The sequence below is a fragment of the Phalangium opilio genome, unplaced genomic scaffold (assembly GCF_054372755.1).
Source record: "Phalangium opilio isolate 3A_F unplaced genomic scaffold, DU_Popi_V2 ptg000362l_1, whole genome shotgun sequence".
NCBI classification, from domain to species: domain Eukaryota; kingdom Metazoa; phylum Arthropoda; class Arachnida; order Opiliones; family Phalangiidae; genus Phalangium; species Phalangium opilio.
This window is the reverse complement of record NW_028324231.1, coordinates 417,389-432,978: the sequence shown is the minus strand read 5'-3', so window position 1 is coordinate 432,978 and position 15,590 is coordinate 417,389. Positions and strand designations below refer to the sequence as shown.

At 41.3% G+C, this 15,590-nt stretch overlaps 1 protein-coding gene and 1 long non-coding RNA gene across 2 annotated transcripts in view; both read left to right on the top strand.

Annotated features, from left to right (window-relative positions):
• LOC149597314 (uncharacterized) overlaps positions 1-15,590 on the top strand; it is a 79,544-nt gene that overhangs the window by 50,746 nt on the left and 13,208 nt on the right. The window lies entirely within an intron of this gene.
• On the top strand, positions 10,011-15,497 carry LOC149597315 (uncharacterized). Its single transcript, XR_016379249.1, has 2 exons — positions 10,011-13,770; positions 13,824-15,497. It is a non-coding gene; the product is annotated as an uncharacterized LOC149597315 (long non-coding RNA).

Genomic DNA, 15,590 nt, shown 5'->3' with positions numbered 1-15,590 from the left:
AATGTTCATAACCACCACACCCTCCGTCACACCCAACTTTCGAGGATCGTAACTCTGGTTCTACTAGAGATACGGGGATGTCCTTTGAGTATGTCATAGTCCAATTTGTCCCCTTTCCAACGATACTAAGAACATAGGGCTACGACAAACAGGGGCCGAGATATTAAGCAAAACCTAAACAAACCCCCCTCCATAGGATTAACATTACACCCAACTTTGGAGGCTTATAACTCCGGTTCTGTTATAGATACCCGGATGTCCTTTGAGTATGTCGTAGTCCTCTTTGTCCCCTTTCCAAGGATACTTAAAACTTAGGGCTACGACAAACAGGGGCCGAGTAATTAAGGAAAATGTTCATAACCACCACACCCTCCGTCACACCCAACTTTCGAGGCTCGTAACTCTGGTTCTACTAGAGATACGGGGATGTCCTTTGAGTATGTCATAGTCCTATTTGTCCCCTTTCCAACGATACTAAGAACATAGGGCTACGACAAACAGGGGCCGAGATATTAAGCAAAACCTAAACAAACCCCCCTACATAGGATTAACATTACACCCAACTTTGGAGGCTTATAACTCCGGTTCTGTTATAGATACCCGGATGTCCTTTGAGTATGTCGTAGTCCCCTTTGTCCCCTTTCCAAGGATACTTAAAACTTAGGGCTACGACAAACAGGGGCCGAGTAATTAAGGAAAATGTTCATAACCACCACACCCTCCGTCACACCCAACTTTCGAGGCTCGTAACTCTGGTTCTACTAGAGATACGGGGATGTCCTTTGAGTATGTCATAGTCCAATTTGTCCCCTTTCCAACGATACTAAGAACATAGGGCTACGACAAACAGGGGCCGAGATATTAAGCAAAACGTAAACAAACCCCCCTCCATAGGATTAACATTACACCCAACTTTGGAGGCTTATAACTCCGGTTCTGTTATAGATACCCGGATGTCCTTTGAGTATGTCGTAGTCCTCTTTGTCCCCTTTCCAAGGATACTTAAAACTTAGGGCTACGACAAACAGGGGCCGAGTAATTAAGGAAAATGTTCATAACCACCACACCCTCCGTCACACCCAACTTTCGAGGCTCGTAACTCTGGTTCTACTAGAGATACGGGGATGTCCTTTGAGTATGTCATAGTCCAATTTGTCCCCTTTCCAACGATACTAAGAACATAGGGCTACGACAAACAGGGGCCGAGATATTAAGCAAAACCTAAACAAACCCCCCTCCATAGGATTAACATTACACCCAACTTTGGAGGCTTATAACTCCGGTTCTGTTATAGATACCCGGATGTCCTTTGAGTATGTCGTAGTCCTCTTTGTCCCCTTTCCAAGGATACTTAAAACTTAGGGCTACGACAAACAGGGGCCGAGTAATTAAGGAAAATGTTCATAACCACCACACCCTCCGTCACACCCAACTTTCGAGGATCGTAACTCTGGTTCTACTAGAGATACGGGGATGTCCTTTGAGTATGTCATAGTCCAATTTGTCCCCTTTCCAACGATACTAAGAACATAGGGCTACGACAAACAGGGGCCGAGATATTAAGCAAAACCTAAACAAACCCCCCTCCATAGGATTAACATTACACCCAACTTTGGAGGCTTATAACTCCGGTTCTGTTATAGATACCCGGATGTCCTTTGAGTATGTCGTAGTCCTCTTTGTCCCCTTTCCAAGGATACTTAAAACTTAGGGCTACGACAAACAGGGGCCGAGTAATTAAGGAAAATGTTCATAACCACCACACCCTCCGTCACACCCAACTTTCGAGGCTCGTAACTCTGGTTCTACTAGAGATACGGGGATGTCCTTTGAGTATGTCATAGTCCTATTTGTCCCCTTTCCAACGATACTAAGAACATAGGGCTACGACAAACAGGGGCCGAGATATTAAGCAAAACCTAAACAAACCCCCCTACATAGGATTAACATTACACCCAACTTTGGAGGCTTATAACTCCGGTTCTGTTATAGATACCCGGATGTCCTTTGAGTATGTCGTAGTCCCCTTTGTCCCCTTTCCAAGGATACTTAAAACTTAGGGCTACGACAAACAGGGGCCGAGTAATTAAGGAAAATGTTCATAACCACCACACCCTCCGTCACACCCAACTTTCGAGGCTCGTAACTCTGGTTCTACTAGAGATACGGGGATGTCCTTTGAGTATGTCATAGTCCAATTTGTCCCCTTTCCAACGATACTAAGAACATAGGGCTACGACAAACAGGGGCCGAGATATTAAGCAAAACGTAAACAAACCCCCCTCCATAGGATTAACATTACACCCAACTTTGGAGGCTTATAACTCCGGTTCTGTTATAGATACCCGGATGTCCTTTGAGTATGTCGTAGTCCTATTTGTCCCCTTTCCAAGGATACTTAAAACTTAGGGCTACGGCAAACAGGGGCCGAGTATTTAAGGAAAATGTTCATAACCACCACACCCTCCGTCACACCCAAATTTCGAGGATCGTAACTCTGGTTCTACTAGAGATACGGGGATGTCCTTTGAGTATGTCATAGTCCAATTTGTCCCCTTTCCAACGATACTAAGAACATAGGGCTACGACAAACAGGGGCCGAGATATTAAGCAAAACGTAAACAAACCCCCCTCCATAGGATTAACATTACACCCAACTTTGGAGGCTTATAACTCCGGTTCTGTTATAGATACCCGGATGTCCTTTGAGTATGTCGTAGTCCTCTTTGTCCCCTTTCCAAGGATACTTAAAACTTAGGGCTACGACAAACAGGGGCCGAGTAATTAAGGAAAATGTTCATAACCACCACACCCTCCGTCACACCCAACTTTCGAGGCTCGTAACTCTGGTTCTACTAGAGATACGGGGATGTCCTTTGAGTATGTCATAGTCCAATTTGTCCCCTTTCCAACGATACTAAGAACATAGGGCTACGACAAACAGGGGCCGAGATATTAAGCAAAACCTAAACAAACCCCCCTCCATAGGATTAACATTACACCCAACTTTGGAGGCTTATAACTCCGGTTCTGTTATAGATACCCGGATGTCCTTTGAGTATGTCGTAGTCCTCTTTGTCCCCTTTCCAAGGATACTTAAAACTTAGGGCTACGACAAACAGGGGCCGAGTAATTAAGGAAAATGTTCATAACCACCACACCCTCCGTCACACCCAACTTTCGAGGATCGTAACTCTGGTTCTACTAGAGATACGGGGATGTCCTTTGAGTATGTCATAGTCCAATTTGTCCCCTTTCCAACGATACTAAGAACATAGGGCTACGACAAACAGGGGCCGAGATATTAAGCAAAACCTAAACAAACCCCCCTCCATAGGATTAACATTACACCCAACTTTGGAGGCTTATAACTCCGGTTCTGTTATAGATACCCGGATGTCCTTTGAGTATGTCGTAGTCCTCTTTGTCCCCTTTCCAAGGATACTTAAAACTTAGGGCTACGACAAACAGGGGCCGAGTAATTAAGGAAAATGTTCATAACCACCACACCCTCCGTCACACCCAACTTTCGAGGATCGTAACTCTGGTTCTACTAGAGATACGGGGATGTCCTTTGAGTATGTCATAGTCCAATTTGTCCCCTTTCCAACGATACTAAGAACATAGGGCTACGACAAACAGGGGCCGAGATATTAAGCAAAACCTAAACAAACCCCCCTACATAGGATTAACATTACACCCAACTTTGGAGGCTTATAACTCCGGTTCTGTTATAGATACCCGGATGTCCTTTGAGTATGTCGTAGTCCCCTTTGTCCCCTTTCCAAGGATACTTAAAACTTAGGGCTACGACAAACAGGGGCCGAGTAATTAAGGAAAATGTTCATAACCACCACACCCTCCGTCACACCCAACTTTCGAGGCTCGTAACTCTGGTTCTACTAGAGATACGGGGATGTCCTTTGAGTATGTCATAGTCCTATTTGTCCCCTTTCCAACGATACTAAGAACATAGGGCTACGACAAACAGGGGCCGAGATATTAAGCAAAACCTAAACAAACCCCCCTACATAGGATTAACATTACACCCAACTTTGGAGGCTTATAACTCCGGTTCTGTTATAGATACCCGGATGTCCTTTGAGTATGTCGTAGTCCCCTTTGTCCCCTTTCCAAGGATACTTAAAACTTAGGGCTACGACAAACAGGGGCCGAGTAATTAAGGAAAATGTTCATAACCACCACACCCTCCGTCACACCCAACTTTCGAGGCTCGTAACTCTGGTTCTACTAGAGATACGGGGATGTCCTTTGAGTATGTCATAGTCCAATTTGTCCCCTTTCCAACGATACTAAGAACATAGGGCTACGACAAACAGGGGCCGAGATATTAAGCAAAACGTAAACAAACCCCCCTCCATAGGATTAACATTACACCCAACTTTGGAGGCTTATAACTCCGGTTCTGTTATAGATACCCGGATGTCCTTTGAGTATGTCGTAGTCCTATTTGTCCCCTTTCCAAGGATACTTAAAACTTAGGGCTACGGCAAACATGGGCCGAGTATTTAAGGAAAATGTTCATAACCACCACACCCTCCGTCACACCCAAATTTCGAGGCTCGTAACTCTGGTTCTACTAGAGATACGGGGATGTCCTTTGAGTATGTCATAGTCCAATTTGTCCCCTTTCCAACGATACTAAGAACATAGGGCTACGACAAACAGGGGCCGAGATATTAAGCAAAACGTAAACAAACCCCCCTCCATAGGATTAACATTACACCCAACTTTGGAGGCTTATAACTCCGGTTCTGTTATAGATACCCGGATGTCCTTTGAGTATGTCGTAGTCCTCTTTGTCCCCTTTCCAAGGATACTTAAAACTTAGGGCTACGACAAACAGGGGCCGAGTAATTAAGGAAAATGTTCATAACCACCACACCCTCCGTCACACCCAACTTTCGAGGCTCGTAACTCTGGTTCTACTAGAGATACGGGGATGTCCTTTGAGTATGTCATAGTCCAATTTGTCCCCTTTCCAACGATACTAAGAACATAGGGCTACGACAAACAGGGGCCGAGATATTAAGCAAAACCTAAACAAACCCCCCTCCATAGGATTAACATTACACCCAACTTTGGAGGCTTATAACTCCGGTTCTGTTATAGATACCCGGATGTCCTTTGAGTATGTCGTAGTCCTCTTTGTCCCCTTTCCAAGGATACTTAAAACTTAGGGCTACGACAAACAGGGGCCGAGTAATTAAGGAAAATGTTCATAACCACCACACCCTCCGTCACACCCAACTTTCGAGGATCGTAACTCTGGTTCTACTAGAGATACGGGGATGTCCTTTGAGTATGTCATAGTCCAATTTGTCCCCTTTCCAACGATACTAAGAACATAGGGCTACGACAAACAGGGGCCGAGATATTAAGCAAAACCTAAACAAACCCCCCTCCATAGGATTAACATTACACCCAACTTTGGAGGCTTATAACTCCGGTTCTGTTATAGATACCCGGATGTCCTTTGAGTATGTCGTAGTCCTCTTTGTCCCCTTTCCAAGGATACTTAAAACTTAGGGCTACGACAAACAGGGGCCGAGTAATTAAGGAAAATGTTCATAACCACCACACCCTCCGTCACACCCAACTTTCGAGGCTCGTAACTCTGGTTCTACTAGAGATACGGGGATGTCCTTTGAGTATGTCATAGTCCTATTTGTCCCCTTTCCAACGATACTAAGAACATAGGGCTACGACAAACAGGGGCCGAGATATTAAGCAAAACCTAAACAAACCCCCCTCCATAGGATTAACATTACACCCAACTTTGGAGGCTTATAACTCCGGTTCTGTTATAGATACCCGGATGTCCTTTGAGTATGTCGTAGTCCTATTTGTCCCCTTTCCAAGGATACTTAAAACTTAGGGCTACGACAAACAGGGGCCGAGTAATTAAGGAAAATGTTCATAACCACCACACCCTCCGTCACACCCAAATTTCGAGGATCGTAACTCTGGTTCTACTAGAGATACGGGGATGTCCTTTGAGTATGTCATAGTCCAATTTGTCCCCTTTCCAACGATACTAAGAACATAGGGCTACGACAAACAGGGGCCGAGATATTAAGCAAAACGTAAACAAACCCCCCTCCATAGGATTAACATTACACCCAACTTTGGAGGCTTATAACTCCGGTTCTGTTATAGATACCCGGATGTCCTTTGAGTATGTCGTAGTCCTCTTTGTCCCCTTTCCAAGGATACTTAAAACTTAGGGCTACGACAAACAGGGGCCGAGTAATTAAGGAAAATGTTCATAACCACCACACCCTCCGTCACACCCAACTTTCGAGGCTCGTAACTCTGGTTCTACTAGAGATACGGGGATGTCCTTTGAGTATGTCATAGTCCAATTTGTCCCCTTTCCAACGATACTAAGAACATAGGGCTACGACAAACAGGGGCCGAGATATTAAGCAAAACGTAAACAAACCCCCCTCCATAGGATTAACATTACACCCAACTTTGGAGGCTTATAACTCCGGTTCTGTTATAGATACCCGGATGTCCTTTGAGTATGTCGTAGTCCTATTTGTCCCCTTTCCAAGGATACTTAAAACTTAGGGCTACGGCAAACATGGGCCGAGTATTTAAGGAAAATGTTCATAACCACCACACCCTCCGTCACACCCAAATTTCGAGGCTCGTAACTCTGGTTCTACTAGAGATACGGGGATGTCCTTTGAGTATGTCATAGTCCAATTTGTCCCCTTTCCAACGATACTAAGAACATAGGGCTACGACAAACAGGGGCCGAGATATTAAGCAAAACGTAAACAAACCCCCCTCCATAGGATTAACATTACACCCAACTTTGGAGGCTTATAACTCCGGTTCTGTTATAGATACCCGGATGTCCTTTGAGTATGTCGTAGTCCTCTTTGTCCCCTTTCCAAGGATACTTAAAACTTAGGGCTACGACAAACAGGGGCCGAGTAATTAAGGAAAATGTTCATAACCACCACACCCTCCGTCACACCCAACTTTCGAGGCTCGTAACTCTGGTTCTACTAGAGATACGGGGATGTCCTTTGAGTATGTCATAGTCCAATTTGTCCCCTTTCCAACGATACTAAGAACATAGGGCTACGACAAACAGGGGCCGAGATATTAAGCAAAACCTAAACAAACCCCCCTCCATAGGATTAACATTACACCCAACTTTGGAGGCTTATAACTCCGGTTCTGTTATAGATACCCGGATGTCCTTTGAGTATGTCGTAGTCCTCTTTGTCCCCTTTCCAAGGATACTTAAAACTTAGGGCTACGACAAACAGGGGCCGAGTAATTAAGGAAAATGTTCATAACCACCACACCCTCCGTCACACCCAACTTTCGAGGATCGTAACTCTGGTTCTACTAGAGATACGGGGATGTCCTTTGAGTATGTCATAGTCCAATTTGTCCCCTTTCCAACGATACTAAGAACATAGGGCTACGACAAACAGGGGCCGAGATATTAAGCAAAACCTAAACAAACCCCCCTCCATAGGATTAACATTACACCCAACTTTGGAGGCTTATAACTCCGGTTCTGTTATAGATACCCGGATGTCCTTTGAGTATGTCGTAGTCCTCTTTGTCCCCTTTCCAAGGATACTTAAAACTTAGGGCTACGACAAACAGGGGCCGAGTAATTAAGGAAAATGTTCATAACCACCACACCCTCCGTCACACCCAACTTTCGAGGCTCGTAACTCTGGTTCTACTAGAGATACGGGGATGTCCTTTGAGTATGTCATAGTCCTATTTGTCCCCTTTCCAACGATACTAAGAACATAGGGCTACGACAAACAGGGGCCGAGATATTAAGCAAAACCTAAACAAACCCCCCTCCATAGGATTAACATTACACCCAACTTTGGAGGCTTATAACTCCGGTTCTGTTATAGATACCCGGATGTCCTTTGAGTATGTCGTAGTCCTATTTGTCCCCTTTCCAAGGATACTTAAAACTTAGGGCTACGACAAACAGGGGCCGAGTAATTAAGGAAAATGTTCATAACCACCACACCCTCCGTCACACCCAAATTTCGAGGATCGTAACTCTGGTTCTACTAGAGATACGGGGATGTCCTTTGAGTATGTCATAGTCCAATTTGTCCCCTTTCCAACGATACTAAGAACATAGGGCTACGACAAACAGGGGCCGAGATATTAAGCAAAACGTAAACAAACCCCCCTCCATAGGATTAACATTACACCCAACTTTGGAGGCTTATAACTCCGGTTCTGTTATAGATACCCGGATGTCCTTTGAGTATGTCGTAGTCCTCTTTGTCCCCTTTCCAAGGATACTTAAAACTTAGGGCTACGACAAACAGGGGCCGAGTAATTAAGGAAAATGTTCATAACCACCACACCCTCCGTCACACCCAACTTTCGAGGCTCGTAACTCTGGTTCTACTAGAGATACGGGGATGTCCTTTGAGTATGTCATAGTCCAATTTGTCCCCTTTCCAACGATACTAAGAACATAGGGCTACGACAAACAGGGGCCGAGATATTAAGCAAAACGTAAACAAACCCCCCTCCATAGGATTAACATTACACCCAACTTTGGAGGCTTATAACTCCGGTTCTGTTATAGATACCCGGATGTCCTTTGAGTATGTCGTAGTCCTCTTTGTCCCCTTTCCAAGGATACTTAAAAGTTAGGGCTACGACAAACAGGGGCCGAGTAATTAAGGAAAATGTTCATAACCACCACACCCTCCGTCACACCCAACTTTCGAGGCTCGTAACTCTGGTTCTACTAGAGATACGGGGATGTCCTTTGAGTATGTCATAGTCCAATTTGTCCCCTTTCCAACGATACTAAGAACATAGGGCTACGAAAAACAGGGGCCGAGATATTAAGCAAAACGTAAACAAACCCCCCTCCATAGGATTAACATTACACCCAACTTTGGAGGCTTATAACTCCGGTTCTGTTATAGATACCCGGATGTCCTTTGAGTATGTTATAGTCCTATTTGTCCCCTTTCCAAGGATACTTAAAACTTAGGGCTACGACAAACAGGGGCCGAGGAATTAAGGAAAATGTTCATAACCACCATACCCTCCGTTACACTAACCTTTGGAGGCTCGTAACTCTGCTTCTAACCTTTACGTGTTACTGTTATGACGTTTAGCTTAGGATAGGGTTGTTTTAGAGACATTTTGACCCTTAGAAGGACAGATACCGAGGGTTTTTCCCGTTTTATGGCTCTATCTATCTCACTCGTTTAACCAACCCACTGCGTCATTCGTTTAGCTTACCCACCCCTCGACGCGTAAATTAAATCCGCTATATCTTTTAAACCATAATAGATAGAGCTAATTTGGAAGCAGATCTAGATAGAGCACTTAATGGAGATTTTTAGCTGTAATTTTCATTAAATTTGAATCATAATTAACTTAATTAGAAGCCGTAATTAAGGAGAAAACCACTGACACTTGTAGCTCTCAAACCCCTCGACACAAAACTTAAAAGCGCTATATCTTTTAAACCGTAAAAGGTAGAGGTAATTCAAAAGCAGATCCGGATAGAGCACTTAATGGAGATTATTATCTGTAATTTTCATTAAATTTTAATGATAATTAACGTAATTAGAAGCAAAATAGATTTTCCTGATCGCCAATTTCAAAAAATTCCGCTGCGTTAATGGTGTGGCGACATCTATACAATACGAGCTCAAATATTATTTGAATTTAAAACTACAATGTTTAATTATTTTAATTACAGAATAGAATGAAGATTACATAGTCAAAATTAACTATGCAATTAACTCTTTGAAACTACAAAGTTTTAATTAACCCTAATGCAGTTCATTTTTCTACATATAGATGGCGAAACCCGTCCCATTGTAATGCCTCTTAAAGGAAGAGGTACAAGGTCAACTCAACTTAAAAGTGAACACATTAGTGTCTGCTATTCCTCCCTGCGCTTGGTGGTGCTATCGGGTTAGCCGCGTCCAAAAAAATGGTGAGTAAAAATTCCAACGTAATCTTTTTTTCCATCTCCCGCCGTAGTGGCAGCGAGATGAGAGAGAATTTTTCGCAATTTCAATTTTCGGTTATTTTTAATTTCCCATCGAAATTAACTTAATTAATTAAATTAAATACGCTTAATCTGAATGATTAAAACCTCCTGATTCCGATGGTGCTAGTCGCGTCTCTCTACGACTAACCGTTAATTAACTACGTCATTAAACGTCCCGAAACGCAGCCCGTTTTTTCAGTTTTCCTTCTTTCCAACGTCTTTTTGCCTTTCTAATTAACATTAATTTAATCTTAATTAACCGATTCTGACGTAGAAAACTGTGAGGAATCGAATGAAAGTGGTCCCAATATTGCGCGACTAACGGTTCATTAGTTATTGCACTAATTAAGGCGATCCCCGTTCGAAACTGTAGACACACCCTGTACATTATTGGTTCCAATTTATGTTGATATTCATTAATTAGAGTTAAAACCTTAATTATCTTAATTTTTAAAGGAATATTCTTATTGTGTGTTGTCACGTGACCCGTTAAATATATTTTTCTCGTTAATATACCTTAATTAGAAGCCGTAATTAAGGAGAAAACCACTCGCACTTGTAGCTCACAAACCCCTCGACACAAAACTTAAAGGAGCTATATCTTTTAAACCGTAATAGATAGAGCTAATTCGAAAGGAGATCTAGATAGAGCACTTAATGGAGATTATAATCTGTAATTTTCATTAAATTTGAATGATAATTAACTTAATTAGAAGCAAAATAAATATGGCCAATTGCTGGGTGTTCTCGGATTTCAAATTCAACAAGTATAGATGGCGAGGGGACCGTCACTGCGCATCAGAGCGTACGAGATTTGAAATCACTACCGATTTTGATGATTTCAATACGATTAATGTGATTTGGATGTGATTTGAATGATTTGTACGATCATAAGTTTATAAGTGATGTTCCATAAGTAAGTCACTACCTATACTTCGTAATGCCAAAGGCTTAATGAGAGCTAGTTCAATAACGACAAGCGAGAATTGACTATACCCGGTTTTGCAGTCCATCCTCCTATTTAGTCTATGGTAAACCTTTGACAGCGCCCCAGTCACCAGGCGTCGCTTTACGAGAATCTATGACTTTTCTCCTACGTCACTTCATGACAAGCTCTCATTAACACTTATGGAACACATCTTATTTACTTATGATAGGACTCGAATGATTTAGCATTGATTTGAATGATTTGAATTCTTAATTTGACTGCTTTGGATGGTGATTTCACTGATTTGATTGATTTCATAGCGATTTTAGTGATTTTCTAGATTTGGGAAGTGATTTATGTGATTTGAATGATTTGAAAACCTAGGTGTATGAGATTTGAAGGAGTGACGGCCCCCTCGCGTCCCAATACACTGATTCGGACAGACAAACCTCGCTTCGGTTGACTCTCAATGGTACGACTTGTTTCGTCCAAGCTTTCCCGCCGAACTATTTTCGACCTCCGCCTTTTCAACATTGCTTATCCCTCCGCCTTGAGTCAGTCCCGTTACCGTTGTCTACCCCCCCTTCTATTTGTAACCGCGCTACAATGTAGACGTAAACGTCAACTAAACTTAAAAGGGAATACATTGGTCGCCCATATTCCTCCCTGCGCTTGGTAGCGCTATCAGGTTAGCCGCGCCCTAAAAATAAAGAGGCGATAAAATTCAATCTCTCTTTTTTTTCTTTCACCCCGCAGTAGTGGCAGCGCTGTGAGTTACTAGCGTTAAACCTTCCGTACATTTAAAACAGGGTGCCATTAATCGAAACCCAATTCATTATTTGGGCTTAAAAATTATTTTAATTGATTTTAACCGCGATTTTTTTACTGATTACTGTTAGTTACGAAGTGCAACGTAGGATAGGGTTATTTTAGAGACATTTTGAAGCTTAGAAGGGCGGATACGGAGGGTTTTTCCCGTTTTAGGCCTAAAATTAGGCCTAAATTAATTAACCCGATATGGATTTCGGGTTAATTTTAGATGAGAAATCGATTGGTGATAGGCGAATCGGCCTAAAATGAACAAGGTGGCCGAAAACGTGGCTGTACGCTTCTGAAACCATTTTTTTCCGATTCCTCGCCTTGAAATTAATCAGAAAATATATTTTCCTTGTTAATATACCTTAATTAGACGCCTTAATTAAGGGAAAAACCTATTTTAAAAACTCCAAAATCAAATCTTTGCAAACGCATGAAAAGTCTATGGAGGAGAGACGCGGTTCAAACGCGAGATGAGAGAGAATTTTTCGCAATTTCAATTTTCGGTTATTTTTAATTTCCCATCGAAATTAACTTAATTAATTAAATTAAATACACTTAATCTGAATGATTAAAACCTCCTAAATCCGATGGTGCTAGTCGCGTCTCTCTACGACCAACCGTTAATTAACTACGTCATTAAACGTCCCGAAACGCAGCCCGTTTTTTCAGTTTTTCTTCTTTCCAACCTCTTTTTGCCATTTAAATTTAAATTAATTAAACTTAAATTAACCGATTCGGACGTAGAAAACTCTAAGGAATCTAATGGAAGTGGTCCCAATATCGTGCAACTAGCCGTTCATTAGTTATTCCACTAATTTCGGCCATGTCCGTTTTTAGTTTCAACCTAACTGTGTAGCGACTGTAAACGTTATGGTCTACGGCCTCGCGGTACTTCCTGGTATCGAGTTATGTTGATTTTCATTAATTTGAGTTAAAACCTTAATTATTTTAATTTTTAACGGAATATTTTTATTGAATATTGTCTCTTGACCCCTTTAGAGTGTCATATTGAAAAATCAGACTAATATCTTTAGAAACGAGGTTTAAAACTGATTATTAGTGTTCCTTGTTTAAATATAATTTATTTTGATGAAACTGATATGGATTATATACTGATTTGAACTGATTTGCACATTTCAAGCCTTTTTGTGTTTGTGCCGCCATTTTGGAAAATGGCGGGAAAATAGTTTTCGATATAGGGCCTAAACTACTAACGCGATCTGTACGGGGTTACTCGCGTTGAATTCAGCGTCAAAATATCTACAAAATGACGTAAAGAAAGTTTCAAAATTCTTTATAGAATTTGCATAATTGCACTTTTAATTTTTCAAGTTCGGAGGTCAATAGTTCAAAACCTATCAGTTCTACGAGCTCAAAACCAACATTTTCGGCTTTTTCGGACTCTTTTTAGTTTATTCAAGTTAATTTAAGCCATAAATTAAATTTAATTAGGGTTTAAAATCGAAAATGAAAATTGAAAGTAAAAATGACAGAGATCTGAAATTCAAAAAACCCGCCTAGCTAGCCACTAGTATTTTCGGAGTATCAAGAATGTAGACAGTTTGAGCGAGAATGGGAAACTGCATCCCCGGAAAGGCCTTCTTTGCATTGTTACTGTCGTCGTGACGTCGTAATCAATCAAAACTACGCAATATTTATTGGCCAAAATACCCAGTGACCCACCTTTAGTTTTTAAAAGCATTGATAGGACATTAAAATTTTATTATACAATGCTTAATGCTCTGTGCTTATTTCCGGTCCTATCTGTGGCCGGCATCAGCTGAGGTGAGTGACTGAGTCTGGCAGCCTGTGCTTAGCTCCTGTGTGACATTTCGTGTTTGCACCTTTATTTAGTTTAATTAAACCAAGTTCTTTCGTTAATTGCAATTAAAAATGGTTAAGAAGTGTTCAAACCATGATTCCGTGCAAGAAACTTCCGTGTTTTATTCAGTTTTAAAGACCAAAGGTAATCGAAAAACCAATGTTTACGTAAAAGTACCAAGGCTTAAGCAATGACAGTTTAGAAAGGGCCAAGGCTTAGTGAGTGTCTTCAACTCTTCATAGAAAAGATTGGAATTTGGCGGGATGGTTAAAGGTTACGTCAGTAGAGTATGTTTGGAACATTTTTATAACAGGTAATATATGCATAATTTAATATTTAAGACTATTCAAAACATTTCTGTGTTCCCAAACTGTACTTTAGCCCTTAGCACATTCAAAATACACAGTTTTTTCAATAAATATCATTTATTCAAGGTTAATTATAGCATAATTAATTACATTTAAGTCGCGGAAATTAATTAAAATATACATTTTCCATGTTTTATCTATATATTACCCTTAATATTATAGATTAGGTTAAGTTAGGTTGGGTTTGATTAAGTTAGGTTACTTTGCAGGCTCGTAACTCTGTGTCTACTAGAGATACGGAGATGTCCTTTGGTATGTTATAGTCCTATTTGTCCCCCATCTAACCATACTAAAAACTTAGGGCTAGGACAAACAGGGGCCGAGTAATTAAGCGAAACTTAAACAAACAACTCCCTCCATAGGAATAGCATTAGACTAAACTTTTGAGGCTCATAACTCTGGTTCTACTGGAGATACGGGGACGTCCTTTGAGTATGTTATAGTCCTATTTGTCCCCTTTCCAACCATACTAAAATCTTAGGAATAGGACAAACAGGGGCCGAGATATTAAGCAAAACGTAAACCCCCTCCATAGGAATAGCATTACACCCAACTTCGGAGGCTTGTAACTCTGTCTCTACTAGAGATACGGGGATGTCCTTTGGATATGTTATAGTCCTATTTGTCCCCCATCCAACCATACTTAAAACTTAAGGTTACACCAATCAGGGGCCGAGATATTAAGGAAAATGTGCGTCAACTTATGGTATCGTCCCACTTATTTTTATTATGTTACTTATGAATTTTGCTCTAAACTTTGGAGGCCTATAACTCTGGTTCTATTAGAGATACGGGGATGTCCTTTGAGTATGTTATAGTCCAATTTGTCCCCCATCCAACCATACTAAAACACTTTGGGCTACGACAAACAGGGGCCGAGTACTTAAGCAAGACGTAGAGAAACAAACTCCTCCATAGGAAATGAGTTAGACTATACTTTGCAGGCCCATAACTCTGTGTCTACTAGAGATACCCGGATGTCCTTTGAGTAAGTCATAGTCCTATTTGTCCCCCATCTAACCATACAAAGGTTTCGGGTTGCGTCAAACAGGGGCCGTGTAATTAAGCGAAATGTTCAAAAACATGCTGTAGGGAGAGCGTCACACCCAACTTTAGAGGCCTATAACTCTGTTTCTACTAGAGATACGGGGATGTCCTTTGAGTATGTCATAGCCCAATTTGTCCCCCATCTAACCATACTACAGAAAAAGGACGCCTTCCACCTTTTTATAATATCCCAGACAACGACCGTAACGAGGGGATCGCTTCGCTAGTTGCCAATAACTAGAGGTCGGCATTATCAATCCATTATCCACGTTATTTTATCTTTATCCATACTCGAACATTATCCACGGAACTTACATGTTAAATCGTATTATAATCCACAACTTTGTTTATGAATAATCGGTTATCCACCAATTTGTGGATAATGGATAGAAAATGCCGAGCTCTATCAATAACTAACAGTGCTCTTCGCTTTAAAAGAGTAATGATAATTTTACTCTTTTTTTCTTTTCTTATTACACTAATGAAAATAAAAAAAATAAATAAATAAAAAAACAGGGTATTCGAATTATTTTTTTTTCCGACCCCTCT